We start from the raw sequence: 18,893 nt of genomic DNA, 5'->3' as shown, positions 1-18,893 counted from the left end.
GTCTCTGTAACCTCCTCTAGCCTCTATAACCCTCCCTATCTCTGTAACCCCCTCCAGCCCCTATAACCCTCCCTGTCTCTGTAACCTCCTCCAGCCCCTACACCCCTCCCTATCTCTGTAACCTCCTCCAGCCCCTACACCCCTCCCTATCTCTGTAACCTCCTCCAGCCCCTACAACCCTCCCTATCTCTGTAACCTCCTCCAGCCCCTACACCCCTCCCTATCTCTGTAACCTCCTCCAGCCCCTATACCCCTCCCTATCTCTGTAACCTCCTCCAGCCCCACAGCCCTCCCTATCTCTGTAACCTCCTCCAGCCCCTACACCCCTCCCTATCTCTGTAACCTCCTCCAGCCTCTACACCCCTCCCTATCTCTGTAACCTCCTCCAGCCTCTACACCCCTCCCTATCTCTGTAACCTCCTCCATGGCAACACAAGAAAAGCCTTTTGTTTGCAGTAGTTGATTAGAGTTTAGAATGCACTATTTGATAAGATGATGCATTCAGTGCTAACTTTCCAAACTGATTTGGATAAGAAGAAAACGAAATTCAGGGATATGGCGAGGAGCGGGTTTGCTCTGGTGTGTACTCAACAGCTCAAATGACTTTGTCACTACCCACGGACTGACCTTATTTAAAGGAGAGTGATGTTTGATCTCCGGAGTGGGAACTATCAGCTACATTCCAGATATTGGAATGAAAGTCACTGAGCAGCTCATCCCTTTTCAATGAGATAAGCACACACAAATGTGCCATCGTAAAAAGCTCTCAAAATCAGAAACTCCAATACAAGAATTCAAAGATATCAAATGAGACTCAATCTTGTGTGCGGGGGCTGGGGGTGTGTGGGGTGGGGTTGTGTGTAGGTGTGTATTTGGTGCCTTTGGGGAGGTATGGGAGTGGGTGGGTGCGGAGGGGTGTGGTGTATGCGTATAGGTTGCTCGGGGGAAGGTATGTGGGAGCGGTAGGTGTGGGGGTGGGTAGGGGTAGGTGTGTGTGTGTTGGGGGTGTAGGGGTAGGTGTGTGTCTGTGTTGTGGGTGGAGGGGTAGTTGTGTGTGTGTGTTGTGGGTGGAGGGGTAGTTGTGTGTGTGTGTGTTGGGGGTAGGGGTAGGTGTGTGTGTGTTGGGGGGGTAGGTGTGTGTGTGTTGTGTTGGGGGGCTAGGTGTGTGTGTGTTGTGTTGGGGGGTAGGGGTAGGTGTGTGTGTGTGTTGGGCTAGGGGTAGGTGTGTGTGTGTTGGGGGGTAGGGGTAGGTGTGTGTGTGTTGGGGTAGGGGTAGGTGTGTGTGTATTGGGGGGGTAGGGGTAGGTGTGTGTGTGGGGGGGTAGGGATAGGTGTGTGTATGGGGGCTAGGGGTAGGTGTGTGTGTGTTGTGGATGGTGAGGTGGGTGTGTGTGTGTTGGTGGTGAGGTAGGTGTGTGTGTGTTGGGGGTGGTGAGGTAGGTGTGTGTGTGTTGGGGGTGGTGAGGTAGGTGTGTGTGTGTGTGTGTGTTGGGGGTGGTGAGGTAGGTGTGTGTGTGTGTGTTGGGGGTGGTGAGGTAGGTATGTGTGTGTTGGGTGGGTAGGGGTAGGTGTGTGTGTGTTGGGGGTGGTGAAGTAGGTGTGTGTGTTGGGGGTGGTGAAGTAGGTGTGTGTGTGTTGGGTGGGTAGGGGTAGGTGTGTGTGTGTTGGGTGGGTAGGGGTAGGTGTGTGTGTGTTGGGGGTAGGGGTAGGTGTGTGTGTGTTGGGTGGGTAGGGGTAGGTGTGTGTGTGTTGGGGGTGGTGAAGTAGGTGTGTGTGTGTTGGGTGGGTAGGGGTAGGTGTGTGTGTGTTGGGTGGGTAGGGGTAGGTGTGTGTGTGTTGGGTGGGTAGGGGTAGGTGTGTGTGTGTTGGGGGTAGGGGTAGGTGTGTGTGTGTTGGGTGGGTAGGGGTAGGTGTGTGTGTGTTGGGTGGGTAGGGGTAGGTGTGTGTGTGTTGGGTGGGTAGGGGTAGGTGTGTGTGTTGGGGGTAGGGGTAGGTGTGTGTGTGTTTGGGGGGGTAGGGGTAGGTGTGTGTGTTGCGTGGTAGGGGTAGGTGTGTGTGTGTTGCGGGGTAGGTGTGTGTGTGTGTGTGTGTTGGGTAGGAGTAGGTGTGTGTGTGTGTGTTGCGGGGTAGGTGTGTGTGTGTGTGTGTTGGGTAGGGGTAGGTGTGTGTGTGTGTTGGGGGGTAGGGGTAGGTGTGTGTGTGTTGGGGGGTAGGGGTAGGTGTGTGTGTTGGGGGGTAGGGGTAGGTGTGTGTGTGTTGGGGGGTAGGGGTAGGTGTGTGTGTGTTGGGGGGGTAGGGATAGGTGTGTGTGTGTGTTGGGTAGGGGTAGGTGTATGTGTGTTGGGGGGGGTAGGGGTAGGTGTGTGTGTTTTGGGGTTAGGGGTAGGTGTGTGTGTGTTGGGTGGTAGAGGTAGGGGTGTGTGTGGGGGTGGGTGTCCGGGGGGTTGGGGGGGTGGGTGTGAGTGTGGGGGAGGTAGGGGTGGGGCGGTGGGTGTGTGGAGTGTGGGGGATGTAGGTGTGTGAGGGGGGATGTAGGTGTGTGAGGGGTGGGTGAGTGTGAGTGTGGGGGGTGTAGGTGTGTGGGGGGATGTAGGTGTGTGAGGGGTGGGTGAGTGTGAGTGTGGGGGATGTAGGTGTGTGGGGGAGATGTAGGTGTGTGAGGGGTGGGTGTGTGTGAGTGTGGGGGATGTAGGTGTATGGGGGGGATGTAGGTGTGTGGGGGGTGGGTGGGTGTGAATGTGGGGGATGTAGGTGTGTGTGGGCTGGATGGGTGTGAGTGTGGGAGATGTAGGTGTGTGTGGGGTGGGTGGGTGTGAATGTGGGGGATGTAGGTGTGTGTGGGGTGGGTGTATGGGGGGTGTAGGTGTGTTGGGGGTGGGTGGGTGTGAATGTGGGCAATGTAGGTGTGTGAGGGGTGGGTGGGTGAGAGTGGGGGATGTAGGGGTGTGGGGGATGTAGGTGTGTGGGGGGTGGGTGGGTGTGAATGTGGGGGATGTAGGTGTGTGTGGGGTGGGTGGGTGTGAGTGTGGGTGATGTAGGTGTGTGTGGGGTAGGTGGGTGTGAGTGTGGGGGATGGGGGTTGGGTGGGTGTGAGTGTGGGTGATGTGTGTGGGGTAGGTGTGTGAGAGTGTGGGTGATGTAGAGATGTGTAGGGGATGTAGGTGTGTGTAGGGTAGGTGGGTGTGAGTGTGGGGGATATAGGTGGGTGTGAGTGTGGGTGATGTAGGTGTGTGTGGGTGATGTAGGTGTGTGTGGGGGATGTAGGTGTGTGTGGGGGATGTAGGTGTGTGTGGGGGATGTAGGTGTGTGTGGGGGATGTAGGTGTGTGTGGGGTAGGTGGGTGTGAGTGTGGGGGATGTAAGTATGTGTAGGAGATGTAGGTGTGTGTGGGGGATGTAGGTGTGTGTGGGGTAGGTGGGTGTGATTGTGGGGGATGTAAGTATGTGTAGGGGATGTAGGTGTGTGTGGGTGATGTAGGTGTGTGTGGGGTAGGTGGGTGTGAGTGTGGGAGATGTAGGTGTGTGTAGGGGATGTAGGTGTGTGTAGGGTAGGTGGATGTGAGGGTGGGGGAGTTAGGTGTGTGGGGGATGTACATGTGTGTGGGGTGAGGGGGTGGGTATGAGTGTGTAGGTGTGTGATCTCCATGTCTGGAACACGACAGTTTAACTGTTTAGACAGAAAGGAAAGAGATTATCCGGCAATTGATGTGGTGTGGGTACAAAGGCAGCATCGATACAAGAGCGCTCAAAAGGCCAATTATCATGTTAGTCATTCAGCCCAAGAGTGTAACAGCAGTTTCTGTTTGGACATTGATGCAATGTTTACATGGTTCCTGGGTAAATGGGCCTCGCTGGACTCTGGAAAGAAGGTTCTGTGATCCTGCCCCAGTGGCTAAAATTTCCATCCACTTTATGCAGCGCATCGTTCTTCCTGAAGGGAGGAATGTTCCAAGTAATTTCAGGATGAAGAGCAGGCAGTTTCGGATCAGGATCAGGATGAGGAGTGAGCATTTCAGATCAGGATCAGGATGAGGAGGGGGCAGTTTGGGATCGGGATGAGGAGGGGGCAGTTTGGGATCGGGATGAGGAGGGGGCAGTTTCCGATCAGGATGAGGAGTGAGCATTTCAGATCAGGATCAGGATGAGGAGGGGGCAGTTTCTGATCAGGATGAGGAGGGGGCAGTTTGGGATTGGGATGAGGAGGGGGCAGTTTCCGATCAGGATGAGGAGGGGGCAGTTTCCGATCAGGATGAGGAGGGGGCAGTTTGGGATCAGGATGAGGAGGGGGAAGTTTCCGATCAGGATGAGGAGGGGGCAGTTTCAGATCAGGATCGGGATGAGGAGCGGGCAGTTTGGGATCAGGATGAGGAGGGGGCAGTTTCCGATCAGGATGAGGAGGGGGCAGTTTCCGATCAAGATGAGGAGGGGGCAGTTTCCGATCAGGATGAGGAGGGGGCAGTTTCCGATCAGGATGAGGAGGGGGAAGTTTGGGATCGGGATGAGGAGTGGGCAGTTTCCGATCAGGATGAGGAGGGGGAAGTTTGGGATCGGGATGAGGAGGGGGCAGTTTGGGATCGGGAAGAGGAGGGGGCAGTTTCCGATCAGGATCAGGATTAGAAGTGGGCCGTTTCCAATCAGGATGAGGAGTCGGCAGTTTCTGATCAGGATCCGGATGAGGAGTGGGCAGTTTCAGGTCAGGATCAGGAGCGGACAGTTTCCAATCGGGATCAGGATGAGGAGTGGTGAGTTTCGGATCAGGATGAGGAGCGGACAGTTTCCAATCAGGATCGGGATGAGGAGTGGGCAGTTTTGGATCAGGATGTGGAGGGGGCAGTTTAAGATGAGGATTGGGCAGTTTCAGGTCAGGATCAGAAGCGGACAGTTTCCAATCGGGATCAGGATGAGGAGCGGGCAGTTTCGGATCAGGATCAGGATGAGGAGTGGGCAGTTTCCAATCGGGATCGGGATGAGATGTGGGTATTTTCCGATCAGGATCCGGATGAGGTGCGGGCAGTTTTGGATCAGAATGAGGTGCGTGTAGTTTCCGATCAGGATCGAGATGAGGAGGGGGCAGTTTTGGATCAGGGTGAGGAGTGGGCAGTTTCAGATCTGGATGAGGAATGGGCTGTTTCCAATCAGGATGAGGAGCGGGTAGTTTTGGATCAGGATCGGGATGAGGAGTGGTCAGTTTTGGATCAGGATGAGGAGTGGGCAGTTTCAGATCTGGATGAGGAGTGGGCAGTTTCCGATCAGGATCGGGATGAGGAGCGGGTAGTTTTGGATCAGGATGAGGAGCGGGCAGTTTTGGATCAGGATGAGGAGTGGGCAGTTTTGGATCAGGATGAGGAGCGGGCAGTTTAGGATCAGGATGTGGAGCAGGCAGTTCCAGTTCGGAATGAGGACTGGGCAGTTTCCGATCAGGATCAGGAGCGGACAGTTTCCAGTCGGGATCGAGATGAGGAATGGGCAGTTTCAGATTAGGATCAGGAGTGGGTAGTTTCCAATCGGGATCAGGATGAGCGGTGGGCAGTTTGGGATCGGAATTGGGGTGAGGAGTGGGCAGTTTTGGATCAGGATGAGGAGCGCGCAGTTGCGGATCAGGATGAGGATTGCGCATTTCCAGTCCAGGATGAGTAGTGTTGCGATTCGGATCAGGATGAGCAGTGGACAGTTTCCGATCAGGATCGTGATAAGCAGTGGGCAGTTTCCGATCAGGATCGTGATGAGCAGTGGCCAGCTTCCGATCAGGATCGGGATAAGCAGTGGGCAGTTTCCGATCAGGATCAGGATGAGGAGGGGGCATTTTGGGATTAGGATGAGGAGCGGGTAGTTTCTGATCAGGATGAGGAGGGGGCAGTTTCCGATCAGGATGAGGAGGGGGCAGTTTCCGATCAGGATGAGGAGGGGGCAGTTTCCGATCAGGATGAGGAGGGGGCAGTTTCTGATCAGGATGAGGAGGGGGCAGTTTCCGATCAGGATGAGGAGGGGGCAGTTTTGGATCAGGATGAGGAGGGGGCAGTTTCCGATCGGGATGAGGAGGGGGCAGTTTTGGATCAGGATGAGGAGGGGGCAGTTTTGGATCAGGATGAGGATGGGGCAGTTTTGCATCAAGATGAGGAGGGGGCAGTTTGGGATCAGGATGTGGAGCGGGCAGTTTGGGATCAGGATGTGGAGCGGGCAGTTTGGGATCAGGATCAGAAGCGGGTAGTTTCCAATCGGGATCAGGATGAGCAGTGGGCAGTTTGGGATCGGAATTGGGATGAAGGGTGGGCAGTTTCACATCAGGATGAGGAGCGGACAGTTTTCGATCAGGATCAGGTTGAGGAGTGGGAAGTTTCTAATCAGGATGAGGAGTGGGCATTTTCACATCAGGATCGGGATGAGGAGTGGGCAGTTTCCGATCAGGATCGGGATGAGGAGTGGGTAGTTTCCGTTCAGGATGAGGAGTGGGTAGATTCCGATCAGGATCGGGATGAGGATTGGGCAGTTTCCGATCAAGATGAGGAGTGGGCAGTTTCCGAGCAGGATGAGGAGTGGACAGTTTCCGATCAGGATGAGGAGTGGGCAGTTTCCGATCAGGATCGGGATGAGGATAGGGCAGTTTCCGATCAGCATGAGGAGTGGGCAGTTTCTGATCAGGATCAGGAGCCGGTAGTTTCCAATCGGGATCAGGATGAGCGGTGGGCAGTTTGGGATCGGAATTGGGGTGAGGTGTGGGCAGTTTTGGATCAGGATGAGGATTGTGCATTTCCAGTCTAGGATGAGGAGTGGTGAGATTCGGATCAGGATGAGCAGTGGGCAGTTTCCACTCAGGATCAGGATGAGGAGTGGGCAGTTTCCGATCAGGATCGGGATAAGCAGTGGGCAGTTGCCGATCAGGATGAGGAGTGGACAGTTTCCGATCAGGATGAGGAGTGGGCAGTTTCTGATCAGGATCGGGATGACGAGTGGGCAGTTTCCTATCGGGATTGGGATGAGAACTGGGCAGTTTCCTATCGGGATTGGGATGAGGACTGGGCAGTTTCTGATCAGGATGAGGAGCGGGTAGTTTTGGATCAGGATGAGGAGTGGGCAGTTTCAGGTCAGGATCAAGATGAGCAGTGGGCAGGTGGGATCGGAATTGGGATGAGGAGTGGGCAGTTTCACATCAGGATGAGGAGTGGTGAGTTTCGGATCAGGATGAAGATTGGGCAGTTCCAGTTCAGGATGAGGAGTGGGCCGTTTCGGATCAGGATGCTGAGCGCGCAGTTTCAGATCAGGATCAGGATTAGGATGAGGAGCGGACAGTTTCCGATCAGGATCTGGTTGAGGAGTGGGAAGTTTCTGATCAGGATGAGGATTGGGCAGTTTCACATCAGGATCGGGATGAGGAGTGGGTAGTTTCCGATCAGGATCGGGATGAGGATCGGGCAGTTTCTGATCAGGATTGGGATGAGGAGTGGGTAGTTTTGGATCGGGATGAGGTGTGGGCAGTTTCAGGTCAGGATCAAGATGAGCAGTGGGCAGTTTGGGATCAGGATCGGGATGAGGAGTGGGCAGTTTCACATCAGGATGAGGAGTGGGCAATTCCGGATCAGGATCAGGATGAGGAGCGGGCAGTTTGGGATCAGGATGTGGAGCAGGCAGTTCCAATTCAGGATGCGGACTAGGCAGTTTCCGATCAGGATCAGGAGCGGACGGTTTCCAGTCGGGATCGAGATGAGGAGTGGGCAGTTTCAGATTAGGATCAGGAGCGGGTAGTTTCCAGTCGGGATCAGTATGAGCAGTGGGCAGTTTGGGATCGGAATTGGGGTGAGGAGTGGGCAGTTTTGGATCAGGATGAAGAGCGCGCAGTTGTGGATCAGGATGAGGAGGGGGCAGTTTCCGATCGGGATGAGGAGGGGGCAGTTTCCGATCAGGATGAGGAGGGGGCAGTTTGGGATCAGGATGTGGAGCGGGTAGCTTGGGATCAGGATCAGGAGCGGGTAGTTTCCAATCGGGATCAGGATGAGCAGTGGGCAGTTTGGGATCGGAATTGGGATGAAGGGCGGGCAGTTTCACATCAGGATGAGGAGCGGACAGTTTTCGATCAGGATCAGGTTGAGGAGTGGGAAGTTTCTAATCAGGATGAGGAGTGGGCATTTTCACATCAGGATCGGGATGAGGAGTGGGTAGATTCCGATCAAGATGAGGAGTGGGCTGTTTCCGATCAGGATGAGGAGGGGGCAGTTTCCGATCAGAATGAGGAGGGGGCATTTTGGGATTAGGATGAGGAGCGGGTAGTTTCTGATCAGGATGAGGAGGGGGCAGTTTCCGATCAGGATGAGGAGGGGGCAGTTTCCGATCAGGATGAGGAGGGGGCAGTTTCCGATCAGGATGAGGAGGGGGCAGTTTCTGATCAGGATGAGGAGGGGGCAGTTTCCGATCAGGATGAGGAGGGGGCAGTTTTGGATCAGGATGAGGAGGGGGCAGTTTCCGATCGGGATGAGGAGGGGGCAGTTTTGGATCAGGATGAGGAGGGGGCAGTTTCTGATCGGGATGAGGAGGGGGCAGTTTCCGATCGGGATGAGGAGGGGGCAGTTTTGGATCAAGATGAGGAGGGGGCAGTTTGGGATCAGGATGTGGAGCGGGCAGTTTGGGATCAGGATGTGGAGCGGGTAGTTTCCAATCGGGATCAGGATGAGCAGTGGGCAGTTTGGGATCGGAATTGGGATGAAGGGTGGGCAGTTTCACATCAGGATGAGGAGCGGACAGTTTTCGATCAGGATCAGGTTGAGGAGTGGGAAGTTTCTAATCAGGATGAGGAGTGGGCATTTTCACATCAGGATCGGGATGAGGAGTGGGTAGTTTCCGTTCAGGATGAGGAGTGGGTAGATTCCGATCAGGATCGGGATGAGGATTGGGCAGTTTCCGATCAAGATGAGGAGTGGGCAGTTTCCGAGCAGGATGAGGAGTGGACAGTTTCCGATCAGGATGAGGAGTGGGCAGTTTCCGATCAGGATCGGGATGAGGATAGGGCAGTTTCCGATCAGCATGAGGAGTGGGCAGTTTCTGATCAGGATCAGGAGCCGGTAGTTTCCAATCGGGATCAGGATGAGCGGTGGGCAGTTTGGGATCGGAATTGGGGTGAGGTGTGGGCAGTTTTGGATCAGGATGAGGATTGTGCATTTCCAGTCTAGGATGAGGAGTGGTGAGATTCGGATCAGGATGAGCAGTGGGCAGTTTCCACTCAGGATCAGGATGAGGAGTGGGCAGTTTCCGATCAGGATCGGGATAAGCAGTGGGCAGTTGCCGATCAGGATGAGGAGTGGACAGTTTCCGATCAGGATGAGGAGTGGGCAGTTTCTGATCAGGATCGGGATGACGAGTGGGCAGTTTCCTATCGGGATTGGGATGAGAACTGGGCAGTTTCCTATCGGGATTGGGATGAGGACTGGGCAGTTTCTGATCAGGATGAGGAGCGGGTAGTTTTGGATCAGGATGAGGAGTGGGCAGTTTCAGGTCAGGATCAAGATGAGCAGTGGGCAGGTGGGATCGGAATTGGGATGAGGAGTGGGCAGTTTCCGATCAGGATCGGGGTGAGAAGTGAGCAGTTTCAGATCAGGATCAGGATGAGGAGCGGGCAGTTTGGGATCAGGATGCGGAGTGGGCAGTTCCAGTTCAGGATGAGGACTGGGCAGTTTCCGATCAGGATCAGGAGCGGGTAGTTCCCAGTCGGGATCACGTTGAGCGGTGGGGCAGTTTGGGATCGGAATTGGGGTGAGGAGTGGGCAGTTTTGGATCAGGATGAGGAGTGGGCAGTTTTGGATCAGGATGAGGATTGTGCATTTCCAGTCCAGGATGAGGAGTGGCGAGATTCGGATCAGGATGAGCAGTGGGCAGTTTCCAATCAGGATCGGGATGAGGAGTGGGCAGTGTCTGATCAGGATGAGGAGCGGGTAGTTTTGGATCAGGATGAGGTGTGGGAAGTTTTGGATCAGGATGAGGTGTGGGCAGTTTCAGATCAGGATCAGGATGAGCAGTGGGCAGTTTGGGATCAGAATTGGGATGAGCGGGCAGTTTCACATCAGGATGAGGAGTGGGCAGTTTTGGATTAGGATGAGGAGTGGGCAGTTTCCGATCAGGATTGGGATCAGGAGCGGGTAGTTTTGGATCAGGATGAGGAGTGGGCAATTTCCGATCAGGATCGGGATGAGGAGTGGGTAGTTTCCGATCAGGATGAACAGCGGGCAGTTTGGGAACAGGATGAGGAGTCGGCAGTTTCGGATCAGGATGAGGAGTCGGCAGTTTCCGATCAGGATCGGGATGAGGAGGGGACAGTTTTGGATCAGGATGCAGAGTGGGGTAGTTTTGGATCGGGATGAGGAGCGGACAGTTTGGGATCAGGATAAGGATGAGGAGGGGGCTGTTCCAGTTCAGAATGAGGAATGGGTACTTTCGGATCAGGATAAGGATGAAGAGTGGGGAGTTTCAGTTCAGGCTCAGGATGAGGTGTGGGCAGTTTCAGTTCAGGCTCAGGATGAGCAGTGGGCAGTTTGGGATCACAATTGGGATGAGCAGTGGGCAGTTTCGCATCAGGATGAGGAGCAGGCGGTTTCCAATCAGGATCAGGATGAGGAGTGGGCAGTTTCGGATCAGGATCAGGATTAGGAGCGCGCAGTTTCGGATCAGGATCAGGATTAGGATGAGGAGCGGACAGTTTCCGATCAGGATCAGGATGAGGAGTGGGAAGTTTCTGATCAGGATGAGCAGTGGGCTGTTTCACATCAAGATCGGGATGAGGAGTGGGCAGTTTCCGATCAGGATAAGGAGTGGGTAGTTTCCGATCAGGATGAGGATTGGGTAGTGTCTGATCAGGATGAACAGCGGGCAGTTTGGGATCAGGATGAGGAGTGGACAGTTTCTGATCAGGATCACGATGAGGAGTGGACCATTTCCGATCAGGATGAGGAGTCGGCAGTTTCTGATCAGGATCGGGATGAGGAGTGGGTAGTGTCTGATCAGGATGAACAGCGGGCAGTTTGGGGTCAGGATGAGGAGTGGGCAGTTTCGGATCAGGATCAGGATGAGGAGTGGGCCATTTCCGATCAGGATGAGGAGTCGGCAGTTTCTGATCAGGATGAGGAGTGGGCCATTTCCGATCAGGATGAGGAGTCGGCAGTTTCGGATCAGGATCAGGAGGAGGAGTGGGCCATTTCCGATCAGGATGAGGAGCGGGCTGTTTCCTATCGGGATGAGGAGCGAGTAGTTTCCGATCAGGATCCGGATGAGGATGGGGCAGTTTTGGATCAGGATGAGCAGTGCGCAGTTTTGGATCAGGATGAGGAGCGCTCATTTCCAGTCCAGGATGAGGAGTGGTGAGATTCGGATCAGGATGAGCAGTGGACAGTTTCCGATCAGGATCGGGATAAGCAGTGGCCAGTTTCTGATCAGGATCAGGATGAGGAGGGGGCAGTTTCCGATCAGGATCGGGATAAGCAGTGGCCAGTTTCTGATCAGGATCAGGATGAGCAGTGGACAGTTTCCGATCAGGATCGGGATAAGCAGTGGCCAGTTTCTGATCAGGATCAGGATGAGGAGTGGGCAGTTTCCTATCAGGATGAGGAGTGGGCAGTTTCTGATCAGGATTGGGATGAGGAGTGGGCAGTTTCTGATCAGGATGAGGAGCGGGTAGTTTTGGATCAGGATGAGGTGTGGGAAGTTTCTGATCAGGATGAGGAGTGGGCAGTTTCACTTCAGGATCGGGATGAGGAGGGGGCAGTTTGGGATCAGGATGAGGAGTGGGTAGTTTCCGATCAGGATCGGGATGAGGAGGGGGCAGTTTTGGATCAGGATGAGGATTGGGCAGTTCCAGTTCAGGATGAGGAGTGGGCCATTTCGGATCAGGATGAGGAGCGCGCAGTTTCGGATCAGGATCAGGATTAGGATGAGGAGCGGACAGTTTCTGATCAGGATCAGGATGAGGAGTGGGCAGATTCCGATCAGGATCGGGATGACGAGTGGGCAGTTTCAGTTCAGGATCAGGAGCAGGCAGTTTCCTATCGGGATTGGGATGAGGACTGGGCAGTTTCCAATCAGGATCGGGATGAGAAGTGGGCAGTTTTTGATCAGGATGAGGAGCGGGTAGTTTCGGATCAGGATCAGGATGAGGTGTGGGAAGTTTTGGATCAAGGTGAGGAGTGGGCAGTTTCAGGTCAGGATCAGGATGAGCAGTGGGCAGTTTGGGATCGGAATTGGGATGAAGGGTGGGCAGTTTCACATCAGGATGAGGAGTGGGCAGTTTCGGATCAGGATGAGGATCAGGATGAGGAGCTCGCAGTTTCGGATCAGGATCAGGATGAGGAGTGGGCAGTTTCCAAACGTTATCGGGATGATATGTGGGCATTTTCCGATCAGGATCCGGATGAGGTGCGGGCAGTTTTGGATCAGGATGAGGAGGGGGCAGTTTTGGATCAGGATGAGGAGGGGGCAGTTTCCGATCAGGATGAGGAGGGGGCAGTTTCCGATCAGGATGAGGAGGGGGCAGTTTCCAATCAGAATGAGGAGGGGGCAGTTTTGGATCAGGATGAGGAGGGGGCAGTTTCCGATCGGGATGAGGAGGGGGCAGTTTCTGATCGGGATGAGGAGGGGGCAGTTTTGGATCAGGATGAGGAGTGGGCAGTTTTGGATCAGGATGAGGAGGGGGCAGTTTTGGATCAGGATGAGGAGGGGGCAGTTTTGGATCAGGATGAGGAGTGGGCAGTTTTGGATCAGGATGAGGAGGGGGCAGTTTTGGATCAGGATGAGGAGGGGGCAGTTTTGGATCAGGATGAGGAGCGGGTAGTTTCCGATCGGGATGAGGTTGAGGAGTGGGAAGTTTCTGATCAGGATGAGGAGTGGGCAGTTGCGGATCAGGATCAGGATTAGGATGAGAGCGGACAGTTTCCGATCAGGATCTGGTTGAGGAGTGGGAAGTTTCTGATCAGGATGAGGATTGGGCAGTTTCACATCAGGATCGGGATGAGGAGTGGGTAGTTTCCGATCAGGATCGGGATGAGGATCGGGCAGTTTCCGATCAGGATCGGGATGAGGATCGGGCAGTTTCTGATCAGGATGAGGAGTGGGTAGTTTTGGATCGGGATGAGGTGTGGGCAGTTTCAGGTCAGGATCGGGATGAGGAGTGGGTAGTTTCCGATCAGGATCGGGATGAGGATCGGGCAGTTTCCGATCAGGATTGGGATGAGGAGTGGGTAGTTTTGGATCGGGATGAGGTGTGGGCAGTTTCAGGTCAGGATCAAGATGAGCAGTGGGCAGTTTGGGATCAGGATCGGGATGAGGAGTGGGCAGTTTCACATCAGGATGAGGAGTGGGCAATTCCGGATCAGGATCAGGATGAGGAGCGGGCAGTTTGGGATCAGGATGTGGAGCAGGCAGTTCCAATTCAGGATGCGGACTAGGCAGTTTCCGATCAGGATCAGGAGCGGACGGTTTCCAGTCGGGATCGAGATGAGGAGTGGGCAGTTTCAGATTAGGATCAGGAGCGGGTAGTTTCCAGTCGGGATCAGTATGAGCAGTGGGCAGTTTGGGATCGGAATTGGGGTGAGGAGTGGGCAGTTTTGGATCAGGATGAAGAGCGCGCAGTTGTGGATCAGGATGAGGAGGGGGCAGTTTCCGATCGGGATGAGGAGGGGGCAGTTTCCGATCAGGATCAGGTTGAGGAGTGGGAAGTTTCTAATCAGGATGAGGAGTGGGCATTTTCACATCAGGATCGGGATGAGGAGTGGGTAGATTCCGATCAAGATGAGGAGTGGGCTGTTTCCGATCAGGATGAGGAGGGGGCAGTTTCCGATCAGAATGAGGAGGGGGCATTTTGGGATTAGGATGAGGAGCGGGTAGTTTCTGATCAGGATGAGGAGGGGGCAGTTTCCGATCAGGATGAGGAGGGGGCAGTTTCCGATCAGGATGAGGAGGGGGCAGTTTCCGATCAGGATGAGGAGGGGGCAGTTTCTGATCAGGATGAGGAGGGGGCAGTTTCCGATCAGGATGAGGAGGGGGCAGTTTTGGATCAGGATGAGGAGGGGGCAGTTTCCGATCGGGATGAGGAGGGGGCAGTTTTGGATCAGGATGAGGAGGGGGCAGTTTCCGATCGGGATGAGGAGGGGGCAGTTTTGGATCAGGATGAGGAGGGGGCAGTTTCTGATCGGGATGAGGAGGGGGCAGTTTTGGATCAAGATGAGGAGGGGGCAGTTTGGGATCAGGATGTGGAGCGGGTAGTTTCCAATCGGGATCAGGATGAGCAGTGGGCAGTTTGGGATCGGAATTGGGATGAAGGGTGGGCAGTTTCACATCAGGATGAGGAGCGGACAGTTTTCGATCAGGATCAGGTTGAGGAGTGGGAAGTTTCTAATCAGGATGAGGAGTGGGCATTTTCACATCAGGATCGGGATGAGGAGTGGGCATTTTCACATCAGGATCGGGATGAGGAGTGGGTAGTTTCCGTTCAGGATGAGGAGTGGGTAGATTCCGATCAGGATCGGGATGAGGATTGGGCAGTTTCCGATCAAGATGAGGAGTGGGCAGTTTCCGAGCAGGATGAGGAGTGGACAGTTTCCGATCAGGATGAGGAGTGGGCAGTTTCCGATCAGGATCGGGATGAGGATAGGGCAGTTTCCGATCAGCATGAGGAGTGGGCAGTTTCTGATCAGGATCAGGAGCCGGTAGTTTCCAATCGGGATCAGGATGAGCGGTGGGCAGTTTGGGATCGGAATTGGGGTGAGGTGTGGGCAGTTTTGGATCAGGATGAGGATTGTGCATTTCCAGTCTAGGATGAGGAGTGGTGAGATTCGGATCAGGATGAGCAGTGGGCAGTTTCCACTCAGGATCAGGATGAGGAGTGGGCAGTTTCCGATCAGGATCGGGATAAGCAGTGGGCAGTTGCCGATCAGGATGAGGAGTGGACAGTTTCCGATCAGGATGAGGAGTGGGCAGTTTCTGATCAGGATCGGGATGACGAGTGGGCAGTTTCCTATCGGGATTGGGATGAGAACTGGGCAGTTTCCTATCGGGATTGGGATGAGGACTGGGCAGTTTCTGATCAGGATGAGGAGCGGGTAGTTTTGGATCAGGATGAGGAGTGGGCAGTTTCAGGTCAGGATCAAGATGAGCAGTGGGCAGGTGGGATCGGAATTGGGATGAGGAGTGGGCAGTTTCCGATCAGGATCGGGGTGAGAAGTGAGCAGTTTCAGATCAGGATCAGGATGAGGAGCGGGCAGTTTGGGATCAGGATGCGGAGTGGGCAGTTCCAGTTCAGGATGAGGACTGGGCAGTTTCCGATCAGGATCAGGAGCGGGTAGTTCCCAGTCGGGATCACGTTGAGCGGTGGGCAGTTTGGGATCGGAATTGGGGTGAGGAGTGGGCAGTTTTGGATCAGGATGAGGAGTGGGCAGTTTTGGATCAGGATGAGGATTGTGCATTTCCAGTCCAGGATGAGGAGTGGCGAGATTCGGATCAGGATGAGCAGTGGGCAGTTTCCAATCAGGATCGGGATGAGGAGTGGGCAGTGTCTGATCAGGATGAGGAGCGGGTAGTTTTGGATCAGGATGAGGTGTGGGAAGTTTTGGATCAGGATGAGGTGTGGGCAGTTTCAGATCAGGATCAGGATGAGCAGTGGGCAGTTTGGGATCAGAATTGGGATGAGCGGGCAGTTTCACATCAGGATGAGGAGTGGGCAGTTTTGGATTAGGATGAGGAGTGGGCAGTTTCCGATCAGGATTGGGATCAGGAGCGGGTAGTTTTGGATCAGGATGAGGAGTGGGCAATTTCCGATCAGGATCGGGATGAGGAGTGGGTAGTTTCCGATCAGGATGAACAGCGGGCAGTTTGGGAACAGGATGAGGAGTCGGCAGTTTCGGATCAGGATGAGGAGTCGGCAGTTTCCGATCAGGATCGGGATGAGGAGGGGACAGTTTTGGATCAGGATGCAGAGTGGGGTAGTTTTGGATCGGGATGAGGAGCGGACAGTTTGGGATCAGGATAAGGATGAGGAGGGGGCTGTTCCAGTTCAGAATGAGGAATGGGTACTTTCGGATCAGGATAAGGATGAAGAGTGGGGAGTTTCAGTTCAGGCTCAGGATGAGGTGTGGGCAGTTTCAGTTCAGGCTCAGGATGAGCAGTGGGCAGTTTGGGATCACAATTGGGATGAGCAGTGGGCAGTTTCGCATCAGGATGAGGAGCAGGCGGTTTCCAATCAGGATCAGGATGAGGAGTGGGCAGTTTCGGATCAGGATCAGGATTAGGAGCGCGCAGTTTCGGATCAGGATCAGGATTAGGATGAGGAGCGGACAGTTTCCGATCAGGATCAGGATGAGGAGTGGGAAGTTTCTGATCAGGATGAGCAGTGGGCTGTTTCACATCAAGATCGGGATGAGGAGTGGGCAGTTTCCGATCAGGATAAGGAGTGGGTAGTTTCCGATCAGGATGAGGATTGGGTAGTGTCTGATCAGGATGAACAGCGGGCAGTTTGGGATCAGGATGAGGAGTGGACAGTTTCTGATCAGGATCACGATGAGGAGTGGACCATTTCCGATCAGGATGAGGAGTCGGCAGTTTCTGATCAGGATCGGGATGAGGAGTGGGTAGTGTCTGATCAGGATGAACAGCGGGCAGTTTGGGGTCAGGATGAGGAGTGGGCAGTTTCGGATCAGGATCAGGATGAGGAGTGGGCCATTTCCGATCAGGATGAGGAGTCGGCAGTTTCTGATCAGGATGAGGAGTGGGCCATTTCCGATCAGGATGAGGAGTCGGCAGTTTCGGATCAGGATCAGGAGGAGGAGTGGGCCATTTCCGATCAGGATGAGGAGCGGGCTGTTTCCTATCGGGATGAGGAGCGAGTAGTTTCCGATCAGGATCCGGATGAGGATGGGGCAGTTTTGGATCAGGATGAGCAGTGCGCAGTTTTGGATCAGGATGAGGAGCGCTCATTTCCAGTCCAGGATGAGGAGTGGTGAGATTCGGATCAGGATGAGCAGTGGACAGTTTCCGATCAGGATCGGGATAAGCAGTGGCCAGTTTCTGATCAGGATCAGGATGAGGAGGGGGCAGTTTCCGATCAGGATCGGGATAAGCAGTGGCCAGTTTCTGATCAGGATCAGGATGAGCAGTGGACAGTTTCCGATCAGGATCGGGATAAGCAGTGGCCAGTTTCTGATCAGGATCAGGATGAGGAGTGGGCAGTTTCCTATCAGGATGAGGAGTGGGCAGTTTCTGATCAGGATTGGGATGAGGAGTGGGCAGTTTCTGATCAGGATGAGGAGCGGGTAGTTTTGGATCAGGATGAGGTGTGGGAAGTTTCTGATCAGGATGAGGAGTGGGCAGTTTCACTTCAGGATCGGGATGAGGAGGGGGCAGTTTGGGATCAGGATGAGGAGTGGGTAGTTTCCGATCAGGATCGGGATGAGGAGGGGGCAGTTTTGGATCAGGATGAGGATTGGGCAGTTCCAGTTCAGGATGAGGAGTGGGCCATTTCGGATCAGGATGAGGAGCGCGCAGTTTCGGATCAGGATCAGGATTAGGATGAGGAGCGGACAGTTTCTGATCAGGATCAGGATGAGGAGTGGGCAGATTCCGATCAGGATCGGGATGACGAGTGGGCAGTTTCAGTTCAGGATCAGGAGCAGGCAGTTTCCTATCGGGATTGGGATGAGGACTGGGCAGTTTCCAATCAGGATCGGGATGAGAAGTGGGCAGTTTTTGATCAGGATGAGGAGCGGGTAGTTTCGGATCAGGATCAGGATGAGGTGTGGGAAGTTTTGGATCAAGGTGAGGAGTGGGCAGTTTCAGGTCAGGATCAGGATGAGCAGTGGGCAGTTTGGGATCGGAATTGGGATGAAGGGTGGGCAGTTTCACATCAGGATGAGGAGTGGGCAGTTTCGGATCAGGATGAGGATCAGGATGAGGAGCTCGCAGTTTCGGATCAGGATCAGGATGAGGAGTGGGCAGTTTCCAAACGTTATCGGGATGATATGTGGGCATTTTCCGATCAGGATCCGGATGAGGTGCGGGCAGTTTTGGATCAGGATGAGGAGGGGGCAGTTTTGGATCAGGATGAGGAGGGGGCAGTTTCCGATCAGGATGAGGAGGGGGCAGTTTCCGATCAGGATGAGGAGGGGGCAGTTTCCAATCAGAATGAGGAGGGGGCAGTTTTGGATCAGGATGAGGAGGGGGCAGTTTCCGATCGGGATGAGGAGGGGGCAGTTTCTGATCGGGATGAGGAGGGGGCAGTTTTGGATCAGGATGAGGAGTGGGCAGTTTTGGATCAGGATGAGGAGGGGGCAGTTTTGGATCAGGATGAGGAGGGGGCAGTTTTGGATCAGGATGAGGAGTGGGCAGTTTTGGATCAGGATGAGGAGGGGGCAGTTTTGGATCAGGATGAGGAGGGGGCAGTTTTGGATCAGGATGAGGAGCGGGTAGTTTCCGATCGGGATGAGGTTGAGGAGTGGGAAGTTTCTGATCAGGATGAGGAGTGGGCAGTTGCGGATCAGGATCAGGATTAGGATGAGAGCGGACAGTTTCCGATCAGGATCTGGTTGAGGAGTGGGAAGTTTCTGATCAGGATGAGGATTGGGCAGTTTCACATCAGGATCGGGATGAGGAGTGGGTAGTTTCCGATCAGGATCGGGATGAGGATCGGGCAGTTTCCGATCAGGATCGGGATGAGGAGTGGGTAGTTTTGGATCAGGATGAGGAGTGGGCAGTTTCAGGTCAGGATCAAGATGAGCAGTGGGCAGTTTGGGATCAGGATCGGGATGAGGAGTGGGCAGTTTCACATCAGGATGAGGAGTGGGCAATTCCGGATCAGGATCAGGATGAGGAGCGGGCAGTTTGGGATCAGGATGTGGAGCAGGCAGTTCCAATTCAGGATGCGGACTAGGCAGTTTC

The 18,893-nt window shown here is 54.3% G+C and overlaps 1 protein-coding gene across 1 annotated transcript in view; it reads left to right on the top strand.

Moving 5' to 3' along the window:
- Positions 1-18,893, top strand: part of gtf2f1 (general transcription factor IIF, polypeptide 1) — a 70,063-nt gene that overhangs the window by 29,928 nt on the left and 21,242 nt on the right. The window lies entirely within an intron of this gene.

The sequence above is a fragment of the Carcharodon carcharias genome, chromosome 30 (assembly GCF_017639515.1).
Source record: "Carcharodon carcharias isolate sCarCar2 chromosome 30, sCarCar2.pri, whole genome shotgun sequence".
Taxonomy (NCBI): Eukaryota; Metazoa; Chordata; class Chondrichthyes; order Lamniformes; family Lamnidae; genus Carcharodon; species Carcharodon carcharias.
This window is presented reverse-complemented; position numbering and strand designations above follow the sequence as displayed.